We start from the raw sequence: 18144 nt of genomic DNA on the forward strand, positions 1-18144 counted from the left end.
AGATTACTTGAAGGTGTTTTAGTTTTCTGGTTGAGGGAGGAGGCTGTGGGACCTTTTTAAGTGTTCAAGTCATCATATCACAGGTCTATTATGGAAAAATATAGAATAAAAACAAAAGGCTGAGCAAGAAAACTTGTCAGCCTAGCAATAATGAAAGAAATAATGGCAGGTCTACTCATAAAACCTGAAATCATAGATATTAGATTCTGATCAAGATAGAGTAAGATAAAAGATACATCAGCTCTAATTATATTTTATGTTCTGTGTGTAAGTCGTGAGAGGGGCTTTTTGCATTTCCTCAGAATTTCTTCAAAATAGTTTTAGATCATATATCAGTGGTCAATCCCTTGGTCTTCGGAACCTCTTAGCAAATGTCACTGATACCTCTAAGCTTTTGCTCAGATATCCAAAACATCGAAGTGTTTCATGAAAGCAAGGAGTTATTAGGATGTTTACTGCCACCCGTCCAAAAATGTGAGCTTCTGTCTTAATTTTAGAGCCTGGAATTTTCTGTTGGGTACAGAAGCCTGGCTCTGTACCCTAGGCTCTTACATTAGTTTCTGATAGCACTCATTCTCATCACAGCGTGTTGCATGTATCTTAAATTCAACCAATAGCTGCTGTCCTGGTGGCAGAAAACCGACCTCCTAACAAGAACCATCATAAAAAAGAGCCCATACAGAGAAATTAGGTAGTTTCAGAACAAGGACTGCATATAATTTAATGCAGTATTCCACTTCTGTTTATTTTTTTTTTGATGTTTTATCACTCTGTTTCCCACCCCTTAGCTATCTAACATATGGTTCTTCAGGTTCCAGATGATATGTGTCTTATTTCGTGAAGCTTTTACTAACCAAGCACTCTGAATCTCAATCTCTCTCACCCTCTTTCCTCTCTCAATCTGACACACACACACACACACACAAACACCCTACATTAGGCTTTCCTTGTTTCACGGTACCCTCTTCTTTTCCTTTATAACATGAATCAGGATGTTATTTAGTGATGTTGGTCATTTTTGTAATTTCATCTTCTGCAAGTTACCATGAAAAAGTCTCTCTTGTTTACCATTTCAGTGCAACACATTGTATCTGCAACATTGTTGGCAGTAGTGAATAAATGACCTAACTTTTGCCACCAAGAACACTACATTTTCTAGACTATGTCTCTTCAGGGATCTATATATATTTTTTACCTAAATCTGCATTTATCACCTGCATTGGACGATTGTTGTTGGAGGTTCGATGCTACCCGTGGTTGAGTCTTTCCAGTCTTCTTCCTGCTTAGTGCTCACTATCATTCAACTCTTTTGTCATTTGCTACATTTTGTACATGACTTCTGGCAGACTAGTCCTCAAGCTTGCCATAAAATACACACCAGACTCCTGTTCTGAATTCCTTCCTAGATCTTTACCAGTGCCCAGACATGGCAGATTATTGCACGATGGCTAGTTTTGTATAACGCCGTAACTGGTTTTCTCCTATTACCTTAATTCAAATCCCGACTTCTCTAGAGAGCATGGTCTGAATCTGAATGAATTTGATTAAGCAAAAAATATAGTTTACAGATAAGTTAGGCACTGTGAGGAATGGGGAGTGATCATTAGATGTGGCAAAGATGAGGCTGTTGCTCTCCTTGAGAAAAGCAATTTCAGACAAGTGGAGCCAAAACTAAATCCATGTCATCTGTGTCTACAGCTTCCAAATACATCTGATGACTCCTAAATACACCTATCTGATCCATTTCTTTCTTTTTAGTATGGAATCACATATCCAATCATTAAGTTGAAATCTCCATCAGGATAGCACACAAATGTTTCAAGTTCAATCTAATTAAAATCAAAAGTGTTAATGGTGTTTTACAACTGCATTACCCCTATCATCATTAGGACCGTGTCCATGGACATCCACACACATGGGCATACACACGCACACATGTCTTTTATCCTGTGTCTTCTATTTGAGCGAAGTCCACACAGATGCACATGGATCAGAAACTTGGGAAGTCTCTTGGATTTTTCTACTGTTTTCTCTCTGAATCTAATAAGCACTAATACTTTTTTATTTTAGTTATATCTAGATCTGGAACTGAACTACACTAGATTCAGATTAAATAATTTCTTAGCTGTCCTATGTTAGAAAATTTACTTATATGTCTCCATGTTTCCTGATTCTCTACCTGTTAAACAAGGGTAGCACTGCCACTTTGGAGCATTAGTGTTAAATGAGGTTATACATTAAATATCTAGACTCTTACCTATTTTTCTTTTCATAACTATTACCTACTCCTCCAATGCTTTCTTTCAAGCCTTTATCAGGAAGCAATGATTTTTCTACCTCTAGTCTTACCCCATTTCAGGTTCATTCTCCACACTGCTACTAGAATGATCCTTGCAAACTCCAAATGCGAACACATGTTTCTATCTTTCTTAAAGCCCCTCAGTAACCTCTTACTTGCTTTTTGGATGCATCACTCACTCCTTAGTGAGACTAGCAAGGCTGTCAGAAAACCAGGTGTTGTCTGTCTTTCCGGATTCTTCTCTAGCTTCTCTCTTCCTCATAGCCTTTGTACCAGCTATACAAAATACATAAATGTTTCTAGTTTTGCAGTACAGTTTCATGACTTCATGTCTCTGTATATGCTATTTCTTCTTACCACACTATCTTTGTTTCCTTTATCAGGTTAAAAATCCTGTGTAACCTTCCATTCAACTTAAAGCTCTTATTCTCTATAATATTGAATTTGACCTTCTCAAGAACAGTGGACTGTCTTCTTTTTGCTACCACTGCATCTCGTGTCTACCGGTATTACAGCACTTGTGCTTTGTGTTGTGTTTGCTTGCTTACATGTACACTGCTTCCACTAGACTATGAGCACTTGTTGTATGTTAGGGATTTTGTACCGAGCTAAAGATAAAATGGTGAGTAAGACATGGTCACGGGTCCTTAACAGTTCACAGTCTGCAGGAGACGGACATGTAAAAAAGAAGTTTAAACTCTGGGATGTGTTTCAAGTGAAAGTTTAAAAAATGTGCTTTGTGATTTCCAATAAAGGAACATGTTTTCACCATCTAGGAAGATTGAAAAGGATCCCAGCAGTAGGGTAACTTTTGAGCTATGTGTTAAAGATAATCGGGCAAAAAAGAAAAGGCAGTAAGGATCAGACACTTGAAAGACTGTTGTGTAAAAGCAAAGAAGGAGAGCATTATGTAATTGGGGAAGTGAATTTTTTAATAGCTGGAAAGAAGTAATATGTTTGGGGGATAATGGCAGAGCTAAGGGAAGAAAATAGCTAGATGCCACTTATGAAAATATCTGTCTATATTCAGCTAAAAGTCTGAATGTTAATGATTTGAGCAATAGCAAGCCACAGAATTATCTTAAACAGAGGAAAATATATTTAAGTTTGTGTGAAATGTCCTTGTGAAACAGCCAATTAGGAAGCTAAAGTAATAACCTAGGCTGTGCCAGAAATATGCTAAGGCAGTGAGGTATAACAGAGTGAATGAAATTGAGGTACATCACAAGTCAAGCCTCAAAATGCCATAAAAAGTAAAATTTGTTCCATGAAATATTTAGCCTCAGCCTTTCTGTAGGGCTGTCTTGTTACACTGCCTGTTACAGTTTTCCTTTCCTGTTCTCGTCCTGTTGTTTGGCTCCTTCTTCCTTTTGTAGTTCATGGATACAGCCACCAAAGCACCAGTCACACGCTCAGGTGAGGAAATAGATTTCTGATATGTACATACGTATATTTATATTGCCACCTCCTCCCCTCTAGTTCATCATAGTATTTACTCTTTTATAGCTGTGTTCTATTTTATATTATGGATTACTAATTTTGAACTATGGCACATAAATAATAGCCACTTGCTCCCAGGTGTCAAAAACTGAAAGCATGGGAAGAGTGAATTCAGGTTGGGAAGCCCTGGTGACTTAGGTGAAACCAAAGCAACAGGTGGGTAAAAGCTGTGTAAATCCCATTGCTGATTAATGTACCAATGCTTTAGATAACATATGACAGTAGGATAAAAGTCAGGTTTGAAAGTAGGAATGGGAAATGAACATAGAATCAAGAGTGGTTAAGAACAGGCTCAGAGATCCGAATAAAGGAATTAAGCCATGCAATCAATTTTTGGGTTTACTGCTTCACAGCTCAGAAGAACTCAGTGTTTTTGTCTGATTCCATCTCATCTTAGAGGTAACCTTTCCAGAGGCCAAGAAGAATTTGTTGTCATTGTATCAGGGAAACTGAGGTTATACATTATGTTGAAGTGCCACCTAATTTAACTTTGTCTCTACTTTCACTATTCCTGAAACTTCCCGTTTCACCCCATTGCCAACCTGCTACATTCTCCTTTCTCCAATGCCTCCTCTCATTATTTCTTGCAGTTCAGGCTCTATCTGCTTTTATTTGCCAAATTCATTCAAAAAAATTAATTCAAATTTCACTGATCGGACAGTTTTTCCAAGGGACAAATTAGCTAAATGTGCTTGATTTTCAGTTATTTATATAATTTACTGCAATTCAAATTCAATTGTATGGTTAACAGCTTTTGAGATTTCTGTAGCATTTTAGTTGTCTAACTTTCATTTTAACCAGAAGTAACTTTTAAAGATTTTTGTCAATTTGTTTCTCCACCACGTCCGTGTGGCTAAATCTAGTGGGAGGTTGAAGAGAGACAGGAAGCTTTCATCTGGAGGAAAAACTACTAGGAAGAGTTCATTCAGAAAATTGTCTTTCTGATAAATCAGCCACTGCAATAATTGGCTTTTGGCAAATTAGCTCAAAGAAAACTGGTCTGCTTTCTGCAATTATGCAATAAAGCAAAAAGTTTGCCTACCAACTGTCAAAGGAGAGAAAGGTTTTTTAGTTTGACTGTATGTCAGTTCCCTAAAAAACTACAGAATAAAATCCTGCTCGATAAATGAGCGCACACAGCAGAAGTACATTTTGCATGCTTATTTACAATCTTGAAGTATGCATTAACATAGGAAAATTATTTTGCTAAATAAAATGGGACCAAGTTCTTCAGGAGGTAGTATAATAAGATCTTGGGTATGCACTAAATTGATTTGTGCTGGAGAATAACAAGAACTCTCTGACAACACTCCTGTGAGTCCCAGTAGAGGCAGAGATAGTTTTAGAACTGAGTTAAAAGCAGAATCTTTTTTCTGTCTCTTCAGCTTGCAAGAGAACATTCTGATGAAGTGACAGAGAGCTAAGTTGTCAAAGAGTAATGAAACTGTCAGAAAGCAGCAGTTATTGGTCTGAGCGGGAAGAATTTAAAATCGAAACTTGACAAGAATTTGGACTGTGATGACAACTGTAATTCTATAGATGGAAGTCCTGCTTCTGAAAGGGTACACTAGCTGTTATGAAGTGAATGAATTCAAATGCAAAGGTGTCTAACATTGGCCCCATTTCTCCTAGCCAGATGTGATTGTACAAGAGTTAACCCTTGATATGTCAGAAATGCAGCCTTGCCTTCTGCTAACTTGCATATTTGCCACATTGCCAAATAATTTTAAAAATTACTTCAGAGTTTTTACATATATTGCTGATATAATAATGGAAGAGATGATTGTACTTCAAAATATTGTCAACTTATTGATTGTAACTTAAAAACACAATCTTGCTAAAACTAAAATAAGAATAAAAACATTTTATCTGTTGTCTCTTTCAAAATGGGACTGAAAACTGAGAAAGAAACAAGAGGTTCAGTCGCCAGTCTGTGATAGCAGCAATGTAAAATATGCTTTACAGGGATTTTTATAAATATTCTGTAAGGTCAAATGGACAGAGAATTTTAAACATTTCAAATACACATTCTTCATATTATCTGACTTAAAGGTTATATGTGGTCTCATGATTTTAAGGAAGTCTAGTGCAGTAGATGCAAAATAAAATTTAAAGTAAAGGAAGTGGAGTGATGATGTAGAAATCAAATTTCAACTCATGATAAATATTTGACATGGGGCTTTTTAAAACTAATGGCACTTAGGGAAGGAGAGGACAATTTTGATTATTCTTTTTTTCACTTTCTTGACTTTAATCCAATGGTAAGGCAAATCCACGGCCAGAATAGATGGGATATTCTCCATAGTATTGGACCTTGATTATCCTGGAAAAATTATATGTATATTCCTTATTTCCTCATTGGACTTTCAGGTAGCTTAACTGCTTAACTATACTTTACTGCATTTTATTTTTATCATTTCTTTGAATAGAATTTTCCTCCAGAGGATACAAATATAATTGTATCCATTCTTATTTTGATTCCTTTAAATCAGAAAAAAACCCTCTAAATAGAGTTACACTTTTCTAAATTCTTATTGAAGTGTTTTCACTGTTTTAAAAAAATGATCAAAGGGGGGCAGAGCCAAGATGGCGGCGTGAGTAGAGCAGTGGAAATCTCCTCCCAAAACCATACATATCGATGAAAATATAACAAAGATAACTCTTCCTAGAATAAAGACCAGAGGACACAGGACAACATCCAGACCACATCCACACCTGAGAGAACCCAATTCCTCACAAAGGGGGTAAGATAAAAGCCCCAGACAGGCGAGACCCGAGTGCCCCTTCCCCCAGCTCCTGGTGGGAGGAGAGGAGTAGGAGTGGAGAGGGAGAGGGAGCCCAGGACTGCTAAATACACAGCGCCAGCCATCCGGACCACATCACAGACACAGTGCATGTGTGGGGTCCTGTATGCTAGGAAAACAGGGCAGCAAGACTGGTGAGCGGGAAACGGAGGCCAGTGCTAGAGAACAAAAGAAAAGCGAGCAGCCTTTTTTTGTTTGTTTGTTGTTGTTTTGTTATGGTGAGTGCCTTTTGGAAGTCTTAAAGGGGCAGGGTGGGACACCTAGTCCAGAGGTAGGGAATCCAGGGATCTCTGGGCACTCTAACACCATGGGAAGCAGGGAGCACGGAGGCCCCTTACAGAGATAAATAGCCCCCTGGTGCCCCCCCTCCAATGAAACTCCACCATTTTGGAGCAAGAGCCAAGCCAGGCCACGCCCACAGCAACAACAGAGATGAACTCCATCGCAGCCGGGCAGGAAGCAGAAGCGTTGTCTGTGTGCAGCTACCCAGCACAAGCCACTAGAGGTCGCTATTCTCCCAGGAGAGGAAGGCCACAAACCAACAAGAAGGGAAGTTCTTCCAGCTGTCAACTACTCCTAACACCATGAAAAGGCAAAATTACAGGCAAACCAAGATCACAGAGGCAACACCAGAGAAGGAGACAGACCTAACCAGTCGTCCTGAAAAAGAATTCAAAATAAAAATCATAAACATGCTGACAGAGATGCAGAGAAATATGCAAGAGAAATGGGATGAATCCCAGAGGGAGATCACAGATGCCATGAAAGAGATTACAGAAGTGAAACACACTCTGGAAGGATTTATAAGCAGAACGGATAAGATGCAAGAGGCCATTGATGGAATTGAAACCAGAGAACAGGAATGTATAGAAGCTGACATAGAGAGAGATAAAAGGATCTCCAGGAATGAAACAATATTAAGATAACTGTGTGACCAATTCAAAAGGAACAATATCCGTATTATGGGGGTACCAGAAGAAGAAGAGAGAGGAAAAGGTAAAGAAAGTATCTTTGAAGAAATAATTGCTGAAAACTTCTGCAAACTGTGGGAGGAAATAATCGAACAGACCACGGAAATACACAGAACCCCCAACAGGAAGGATACAAGGAGGACTACACCAAGACACATAATAATTAAAATGGCAAAGATCAAGGACGAGGAAAGAGTTTTAAAGGCAGCTAGAGAGAAAAAGGTCACCTATAAAGGAGAACCCATCAGGCTATCATCAGACTTCTCAACAGAAACCCTACAGGCCAGAAGAGAATGGCATGATATACTTAATGCAATGAAACAGAAGGGCCTTGAACCAAGGATACTGTATCCAGCACAACTATGATTTAAATATGATGGCAGGATTAAACAATTCCCAAGGCCAAGGTGAACTGAGTCGCTGGTGCTGCGGTGTTTTCTTATAAGACCACGAAAATCACAAGGCACATGTCAGTGAATCAGCAAGATCTAGATCCAGATAGTATTACAGATGTGGAAGATGTTACAGATGTGGAAAAAGAACTTATTAAAAAATGTGAAGAAATGTGGAAAGATATGGAAGAATGTCAGAATAAATTATCACTTGTTGGAACTGAGATGCCAACTAATTCAAATGCTCAGCTGTCACTATTAATTATGCAAGTGAAATGTTTGACTGCTGAACTCACCCAATGGCAGAAAGAAACTCCTGAAATAATTCCACTGAATGAAGAAGTTCTGGTAACATTAGGAAAAGAAAAGTTCCAAAAATTGAGACATGATCTTGAATTGGTGCTATCTACTATTCAGTCAAAGAATGAAAAGTTAAAGGAAGACTTAGAAAGGGAGCAGCAGTGGTTGGATGAACAACAACAGATATTGGAATCTCTTAATGTACTGCACAATGAATTGAAACATCAGGTTGTGACATTTTCTGAATCCAGAATCTTTAAAGAGCTGAAATCTAAAATGTGTGATATAAAAGAATATAAGGAGAAACTTTTGATAACCTTGGGTGAATTTCTAGAAGACCATTTTCCTCTGCCTGATAGAAATGTTAAAAAGAAAAAGAAAAACACTCAAGAATCAACTGTACAGCTGATAACACTGCATGAAATGTTAGAGATTCTTGTAAATAGATTATTTGATGATCCACATGATCCATATGTCAAAATTAGTGATTCTTTTTGGCCACCTTATATTGAACTGCTCCTGCGTAATGGAATTGCCTTGAGACATCCAGAAGATCCAACCCGAATAAGATTGGAAGCCTTTCACCAGTAAAGCATGGTCTTTTCTTCACAACAGTCCTTAAGAATCTTGCAATTCAAGGACAATGGAAACACTGAGGATTACTTGGATAAAGAACATTATTTGCAAATCAAAGCACATGGTCCCTCTTCTTATCCTTACAATGATACATGCTGCCATCTATTACTCATTTAACAATGGTCCTCACACATTCAGTCAGTGCTTTGGTGTTTTCAGCTGGATGGACAATAATCCAAATAAAACATATTCTACACTTAATTATTATAAAACTTTTAATGTACCTTCTGCAATATTCTTTCAATGATTTTTTAATTTATGATATTGCTACTGTAGTTTTTAAAATTTATGACAGTTTTCTTTTATGCATTTTGAGTTCCATTTGCATCCTTTAAATTTATGAATTATAATGGAAAGCCATTTAATTTGTACATGGTTTTGAAATTGACAGTACCTGATGGAGAAGGAAGCATAGTTTGAAAGTATTTAGTAAATCTATTCCATGCCTTATTTCTAGACTTGATAAAAATTGAAATATAGAAACTAATGGATAAAGGTAGCATGAAACTATTTTAATTAGGTATTATATAACAAGTGATATATATATTAAACCATTCTTAAAATTGAGTTCACAAAATTTTGTTAATCTGTGATCTTTCTGTAAATAAAATTATCTCATCTAAAAAAAAAAACAATTCCCAGACAAGCGAAAGCTGAGGGAATTTGCTTACCACAAACCACCTCTACAGGGCATCTTACAGGGACTGCTCTAGATGGAAGCACTCCGAAAAACAGCACAGAACAAAACACCCAACATATGAAGAAAGGAGGAGGAGGAATAAGAAGGGAGAGAAGAAAAGAATCTCCAGACAGTGTATATAACAGCTCAATAAGCAAGGTAAGTTAGGCAGTAAGATACTAAAGAGGCTAAACTTGAACCTTTGGTAACCATGAATTTAAAGCCTGCAGTGGCAATGAGTACATATCCTTCAATAGTCACCCTAAATATAAATGGAATTAATGCACCAATCAAAAGACACAGAGCAATAGAATGGATTAAAAAGCAAGACCCATCTATATGCTGCCTACAAGAAACTCACCTCAAACCCAAAGACATTTAGAGACTAAAACTCAAGGGATGGAAAAACATATTTCAGGCAAACAACAGCGAGAAGAAAGCAGGGTTTGCAGTACTAATATCAGGCAAAATAGATTTCAAAACAAAGAAAGCAACAAGAGATAAAGAAGGACACCACATTATGATAAAGTGCTCAGTCCAACAAGAGGATATAACCACTCTAAATATATATGCATCCAACACAGGAGCACCAGCATATGTGAAACAAATACTATCAGAACAAAAGTGGGAAATAGACTGCAATCTATTTATTTTAGGAGACTTCAACACACCACTCACCCCAAAGGATAGATCCAGCAGGCAGAAAATAAGTAAGGACACGGAGGCACTGAACAACACAGTAGAACAGATGTACCTAATAGACTTCTATAGAACTCTACATCCAAAAACAACAGGATATACATTCTTCTCAAGTACACATGGAACATTCTCTTGAATAGACCATATTCTAGCCCACAAAAAGAGCCTCAGCAAAATCCAAAATATTGAAATTCTGAAAACCAATTTTTCAGACCACAAAGGTATAAAAGTAGAAATAAATTCTACAAAGAAAACAAAAAGGCTCACAAACACAAGGAGGCTTAACGACATGCTCCTAAATAATCAAAGAATAAATGAACAAATTAAAACAGAGATCAAGGAATATATAGAAACAAATGACAACAACAACACAAAGCCCCAACTTCTGTGGGATGCAGTGAAAGCAGTCCTAAGAGGAAAGTATATAGCGATCCAGGCACACTTGAAGAAGGAAGAACAATCCCAAATGAAGAGTCTAACATCACAATTATCGAAACTGGAAAAAAAGAACAAATGAGGCCTAAAGTTAGCAGAAGAAGGGACATAACAAAGATCAGAGAAGAAATAAAGAAAATTGAGAAGAATAAAACAATAGTAAAAATCAACAAAACTAAGAGCTCGTTCTTTGAGAAAATAAACAAAATAGATAAGCCTCTAGCCAAACTTATTAAGAGAAAAAGAGAATCAACATCAAATCAACAGAATCAGAAATGAGAATGGAAAAATCACGATAGACTCCACAGAAATACAAAGAATTATTAAAGACTACTATGAAAACCTATATGCCAACAAGCTGGAAAACCTAGAAGAAATGGACAACTTCCTACAAAAATACAACCTTCCAAGACTGACCAAGGAGGAAGCACAAAGGTTAAACAAGCCAATTACAACCAAAGAAATTGAAAAGGTAATCAAAAAACTACCCAAGAACAAAACCCCGGGGCCAGATGGATTTACATTGGAATTTTATCAGACACACAGAGAAGACATAATACCCATTCTCCTTAAAGTGTTTCAAAAAATAGAAGAGGAGGGAATACTCCCAAACTCATTCTATGAAGCCAACATCACCCTAATACCAAAACCAGGCAAAGACCCCACCAAAAAAGACAATTACAGACCAATATCCCTGATGAATGTAGATGCAAAAATACTCAATAAAATATTAGCAGACAGAATTCAACAGTATATCAACAGGATCATACACCATGACCAAGTGGGATTCATCCCAGGGATGCAAGGATGGTACAACATTCAAAAATCCATCAACATCATTCACCACATCAACAAAAATAAAGACAAAAACCACATGATCATCTCCATAGATGCTGAAAAAGCATTTGACAAAATTCAACATCCATTCATGATAAAAACTCTCAGCAAAATGGGAATAGAGGGCAAGTACCTCAACATAATAAAGGCCATTTATGATAAAACCAAAGTCAACATTATACTGAACAGCGAGAAGCTGAAAGCTTTTCCTCTGAGATCGGGAACAAGACAGGGGTGCCCACTCTCCACACTGTTATTTAGCATAGTACTGGAGGTCTTGGCCACAGCAATCAGACAAAACAAAGAAATACAAGGAATCCAGATTGGTAAAGAAGAAGTTGAACTGTCACTATTTGCAGATGACATGATATTGTACATAAAAATACCCTAAAGACTCCACCCCAAAACTAGTAGAACTGATATTGGAATACAGCAAAGTTGCAGGATACCAAATTAACACACAGAAATGTGTAGCTTTCCTATACACTAACAATGAACCAATAGAAAGAGAAATCAGGAAAACAATTCCATTCACAATTGCATCAAAAAGAATAAAATACCTAGGAATAAACCTAACTAAAGAAATGAAAGACCGATACTCTGACAACTACAAGTCACTCTTAAGAGAAATTAAAGGGGACACTAACAAATGGAAACTCATCCCATGCTCGTGGTTAGGAAGAATTAATATCATCAAAATGGCAATCCTGCCCAAAGCAATATACAGATTTGATGCAATCCCTCTCAAATTACCAGCAACATTCTTCAATGAGCTGGAACAAATAATTCAAAAATTCATATGGAAACACCAAAGACCCTGAATAGCCAAAGCAATCCTGAGAAAGAAGAACAAAGTAGAGGGGATCTCACTCCCAAACATCAAGCTATAAAGCCATAGTAATCAAGACTATTTGGTACTGACACAAGAACAGAGCCACAGACCAGTGGAACAGATTAGAGACTCCAAACATTAACCCAAATATATATGGTCAATTAATATTTGATAAAGGAGCCATGGACATACGATGGCAAAATGAAAGTCTCTTCAACAGATGGTGCTGGCAAAACTGGACAGCTACATGTAGGAGAATGAAACTGGACCATTGACTAACCCCATATACAAAAGTAAATTCAAAATGGATCAAAGACCTGAATGTATATCATGAAACCATTAAACTTGTGGAAAAAAACATAGGGAAAAACCTCTTAGACATAAACATGAGTGACCTCTTCTTGAATATATCTCTCCGGGCAAGGAAAACAACAGCAAAAATGAACAAGTGGGACTATATTAAGCTGAAAAGCTTCTGTACAGCAAAAGACACCATCAATAGAACAAAAAGGAACCCTACAGTATGGGAGAATATATTTGTAAATGACAGATCCGATTAACGCTTGATGTCCAGAATACATAAAGAACTCACATGCCTCAACAAACAGAAAACAAATAAACCCATTAAAAAATGGACAGAGGAACTGAACAGACAGTTCTCCAAAAAGAAATACAGACGGGCAACAGACTCATGAAAAGATGCTCCACATCACTAATTTTCAGAGAAATGCAAATTAAAACTACAACGAGATATCACCTCACACCAGTAAAGCTAGCTACCATCCAAAAGACAAACAACAATAAATGCTGGAGAGGCTTTGGAGAAAGGGGAACCCTCCTACACTGCTGGTGGGAATGTAAATTAGTTCAACCATTGTGGAAAGCAATATGGAGGTTCCTCAAAATGCTCAAAACAGACTTACCATTTGACCCAGGAATTCCACTCCTAGGAATTTACCCTAAGAACACAGCAATCAAGTTTGAAAAAGACAGATGCACCCCTATGTTTATCACAGCACTATTTACAATAGCCAAGAATTGGAAGCAACCTAGATGTCCATCGGTAGATGAATGGATAAAGAAGAGTGGTACATATACACAATGGAATATTACTCAGCCATAAGAAGAGGGCAAATCCTACCATTTGCAGCAACATGGATGGACCTGGAGGGTATTATGCTCAGTGAAATAAGCCAAGCAGAGAAAGAGAAATACCAAATTATTTCACTCTTCTGAGGAGTATAAGAACAAAGGAAAAACTGAAGGAACAAAACAGCAGCGGAATCACAGAACCCAAGAATTGACTAACAGGTACCAAAGGGAAAGGCACTGGGGAGGTTGGGTGGGTAGGTAGGGATAAGGGGGGGGGAAGCAGAAGGGGAATATTAAGATTAGCATGCATAATGGGTGGTGGGAGAAAGGGGAAGGCTGTGCAACACAGAGAAGACAAGTAGTGATTCTACAACATTTTGCTATGCTGATGGACAGTGACTGTAAAGGGGTTTATAGGGGGTACCTGGTATAGAGGAAAGCCTAGCAAACAATATTCTTTATGTAAGTGTAGATTAATGATAACAAAAAAAAAAGAAGAAAGAAAGAAAAGGGGGATTACTCCCTGATAGGATAAAACTAACTGTAAATCAATAATTAATGCATGCTTTAAATATCCTTAATTTTGATCACTTAAAGGGGGTCAGATGATTGGCTATGGAGGTACTCTTTTCTGATAATATTCCTTTCTCTTAATAAAAAAAGAAAAAAAAGCAGTTCCTGTGTGCTGACCTCCAATGAGTTCTGCACAGTGGTATAGAGGGCATGTCAAAGTGTGGGCAAAGGGTCTGTTTGTTTTTATGCAGAAGATCAAGGCCTAGCTTGGCTACCCGGAAAATGAACTAAGATACAATATGAGGAGCTTCCGGCACCAGCACTCTCTGGAGGACTCGTGCCGGGGGGGATGATCATCAAAAAGCCTCCACAGGGATCCGGGCGATGCTGCGGTTGTGGCTTCGTCCATCCCACCATTTCCTGGACTTGCCACTGGAATGAGGAGGGAGATGTCTAGGCTGGCATGTGCATACAGTGAGACAACAAATTTGAGTGGATCTGTACTGTTGGAACTCAACCAAGAGTTGGGAGGGGTGCAAGTTGTAGCGGTCCAAAATCTTACAACTATAGACTATCTATGGTTAAAAGAACATATGGTATGTGAACAGATCCCAGAAATGGGTTGCTTTAATTTGTCTGATTTCTCTCAGACTGTTCAAGTACAGTTGGACAATATCCATCATATCATAGACAAATTCTCTCAAATGCCTAGGGTGCCTAACTGGTTTTCTTGGCTTCACTGGAGATGGCTGGTAATTATAGATTCGCTTAGTTTATGTCACTGTATTCCTATTATGTTAATATGTGTGCACAAGTTAGTTAGTAGTTTAAAACCTATACATGCTTAAGGTACTGTACAAGAAGATATGTCAAAGAAATAATCAATCCTCCCATGTTTTCTTCCATATGCTACCTCTATAGCTTTTCTTCTATCTTCCTAATTACAACCCTTAAATAGAATTCGTGCCTCATGTCGAATTTACCAAGCATCATAATTCCTCCAGGTGGTAAAGATACCTCGAGACAAGTGCTGGGCATAGAAGGCACAGGGCATAAATCTGCATAGAAGTAAAAAGCTAACCTTTTCAAACAATATGGCTTCTCTCTCACTTACCAACTTTATATCCCCCTGTATGGCCCCGGAAGATGACTGGTTAGCCAGAGACGGGTAAGATTCCTCAAGGGAGGAACAACCTAAGACAGGCACAGTCGCAGGGGGGCCATCAGGTGAGAAATTGGGGATCAACAGTGGTGAGGCTTAGAACCTCACCCCCCTGTTTTGAGAGAAATCTTCTGCATCTGTGGATGTTTTAATGCCCTTGTCTAGCTTGGATTAACACATAGTCTACAGGTACACACCTAATCATCTACAATTGCTCTCTTACAATTCTAAACTATGTTTTCTACCTTTATCTTGCATCTACCTACCACTTCACCATTTTATTAAAAATAATAATAATAATAATAATAATAAGGGAGAAATGTGGGATTCACATATAAATCATGTATAAAAATCAAACAAATATTCATATTTGACCTGATTGTTTATAGTTCAGAATGCATGATCAAAACAGAAAGTTTCTGTGATGACTGCCCTTGTACTATTCACCTTGTAAGAACTTATTCACTATGTAGGAATTTGTTCACCATGTAAGAGCTTGCTCGTTATGCTTCAGAAGATCTTAGACTGTTGAGAATTAGGTTTGGGTGGATTAATGATTGTGCATTGAGTTCCCTATTACAGAATTTTATTGTTGTTAACAACCATTTGATCAATAAATATGAGAGATGCCCTCTCAAAAAAAAATGATCACACTTTCTCTTTTCACTCCTATGATATTACTTCACAACTTAACATTTACTCACTATCTAACACTTTAAAATTTATGGTATATTTATGCTTTGCTTACTTTACATATCTCCTCAGGAGTGTCTCCTGAATAGTAAAAGATATTGTCACAATATCCAATACAGATACATACATCAAACTGATCTATTTTCTAATCTGTATCTATGTAAAATGAAAATAAGCTCGATTTCTATAGATGTTTGACTGCTTTAGTGGTAACCAAGTGTTGCAAGAGTCATCCAGGCACAGGTATCTAAAGAGCCACTTGAGAAAAAGTTCTGTCTCTCATACTAAGTTGTTTCTTTTCAAAGGATGAGACAATTTCCTATATGCAATAATTAATTGTAATACATGCTAAATCTTCAGGCATGCTAAAAGCTGAATTTTATGGTTCATGATAATAGTTTGGAGAACTGGAGGGTATCACTAAATAGAACTGTGACAAGAACTTAGAACTAAGTTCATTTTATTTTCAGATTCAGTCAAGGCATTTACTTAAAAAAGTCGGCTAGATTTAAAAATCATTGCAACAATTCTCATTTTTAGGTCATGGAGCTTCAGAATCACAGTGCGAATTGCTATGCCACCTGGAAGATAAATTACTGGGCAAACCAGCCAAGAGGAGTTTGCTTCCATTTTCCTCCTACTCCCTTTCTTGGTCATCATCAGATCTCCATGTGATTCAATGCCTTTTTTTTCCCTCAGACTGCTCCTCACAAAAGGCTTATTCCAAGTGCCTAGCTCACCATACTTACATAAAATTAGCTATTAATATCAGAGTCACACTCATCCTTCTAAATTCAAAGGAGTAACTGAAATATCTCTTGTGTGCTTGCAAATTATTTTGATTTATCTTTTTCACCAGCTCATGCTGTTTGCCACTTCTTCCTTATGCTCAGACCATAATTCACCCACTGTGAAGAAAATTTTTACTGAGATGACTTTTGGCATCACTCATGTCAACTCCCATAGTAGGGTGACATGAGGCTTTCTTGTTTCTGAATTTGGAAGGCCTGTCCTTCTGTCTCAGTTCTAGAGCATCATGTTGCTAAGAAGAGAAATATCTTCTCTTACCATGTGTGTTCCTTCATGTATTTTTTCTACTATTTTATGGAAACCTAAGGAACCTGAGGGATACACCAGGACCGTACTCAGAATGGTCCCTTTCCTTCTTCATAATCTCCATACTAAGCCTTCTGCATTTTTCCCTCCCAACAGGTTCCCACTTTATCAGGTACACTTTTTTTTGTTTGGGTGAGGGGTTGGGGAAGGTAAATGGTAGCCTTTATTGACTTATGAGTTAGAGATATTTTTTCTAAAGGACTAATAGGCCCAGTGAATCTTTTGTTTTCCCTAGGACCCCTCAATTCATTATGAAACAAAAAAAAATACATCGAAATACAAAATATTGGCAAGGCTTGAATTGAATTTTAATCTTTCTTCCTCTCAATTAATTCAGTGATAAGGCAAGTCTATTATCAGGAAAAATACTGGATATATCTGATCATGCTATCATTATAAAGCTTGGGACTCCCACAACATAGACATTACTGAATTACAAACCAGGCCACATTGCCTATAACTGAAATATTTCCTGAAGCTTCATGTACAACTAATAGGTGGACATCCACCCTTTTAAATTATTATCTACCTTATCCTGTGAAAAGAAATAGATTTAATTTAAATTCAAATGATACAATAAGTAGAAAAATTTACTATTGTATTAACCCTTAATATTTGTACTGTTTTTGACCATTTTAAAAATAAAAGTTGGCTGGCCTTATTATTCTTCATTTTGCTGATAAGAAAATGTAGAACACAGAGAGGTTAAGTGAGTCATTTGGATTACACAAAAGGTCATTGGTCAATGGCAGAACTAGAACAGAAACTAATATTACTGAATCCCTGGTGCCCTTTCTTTGTTCTACTGAATAGAGCTGTCTCTTATTAAAAAGGACAAGCATAGTTATCCCATTTATAAGCCTGCTGTAATTTAGTCACATTCTAACAGAGTCACTTTGGTATTTCACATTGATTAAATGATTTAAAAGTTATTTAACTGTAAATTATTTGTGACTGCGAAGGTATCATTTCTTTAAGGCCACAAAGCCAACCCTTTGTAAAGCTAATGAGTCAAGAACACAAATACGCAGATCACGTGACTATCAGAACAAATCTCAGGTAGCTGTTTTTGCCTGGCAATGAATTCATATAACTTTAGTTGCCTTCTAAATTCAGTCTTTCATCAAAGGATAACTTGAGTTTCTACTGTGGTCCAGATGTATTATTCTAGGTGTTAATAGTAC

General features: G+C 37.3%; 1 pseudogene; it reads left to right on the top strand.

The window, feature by feature from the left end:
* The first annotated feature begins 7301 nt into the window (after positions 1 to 7301).
* On the top strand, positions 7302 to 9116 carry LOC108396438 (centromere protein K pseudogene; annotated as a pseudogene).
* Positions 9117 to 18144: the final 9028 nt, after the last annotated feature.

The sequence above is a fragment of the Manis javanica genome, chromosome 7, assembly GCF_040802235.1.
Source record: "Manis javanica isolate MJ-LG chromosome 7, MJ_LKY, whole genome shotgun sequence".
Lineage (NCBI taxonomy): Eukaryota > Metazoa > Chordata > Mammalia > Pholidota > Manidae > Manis > Manis javanica.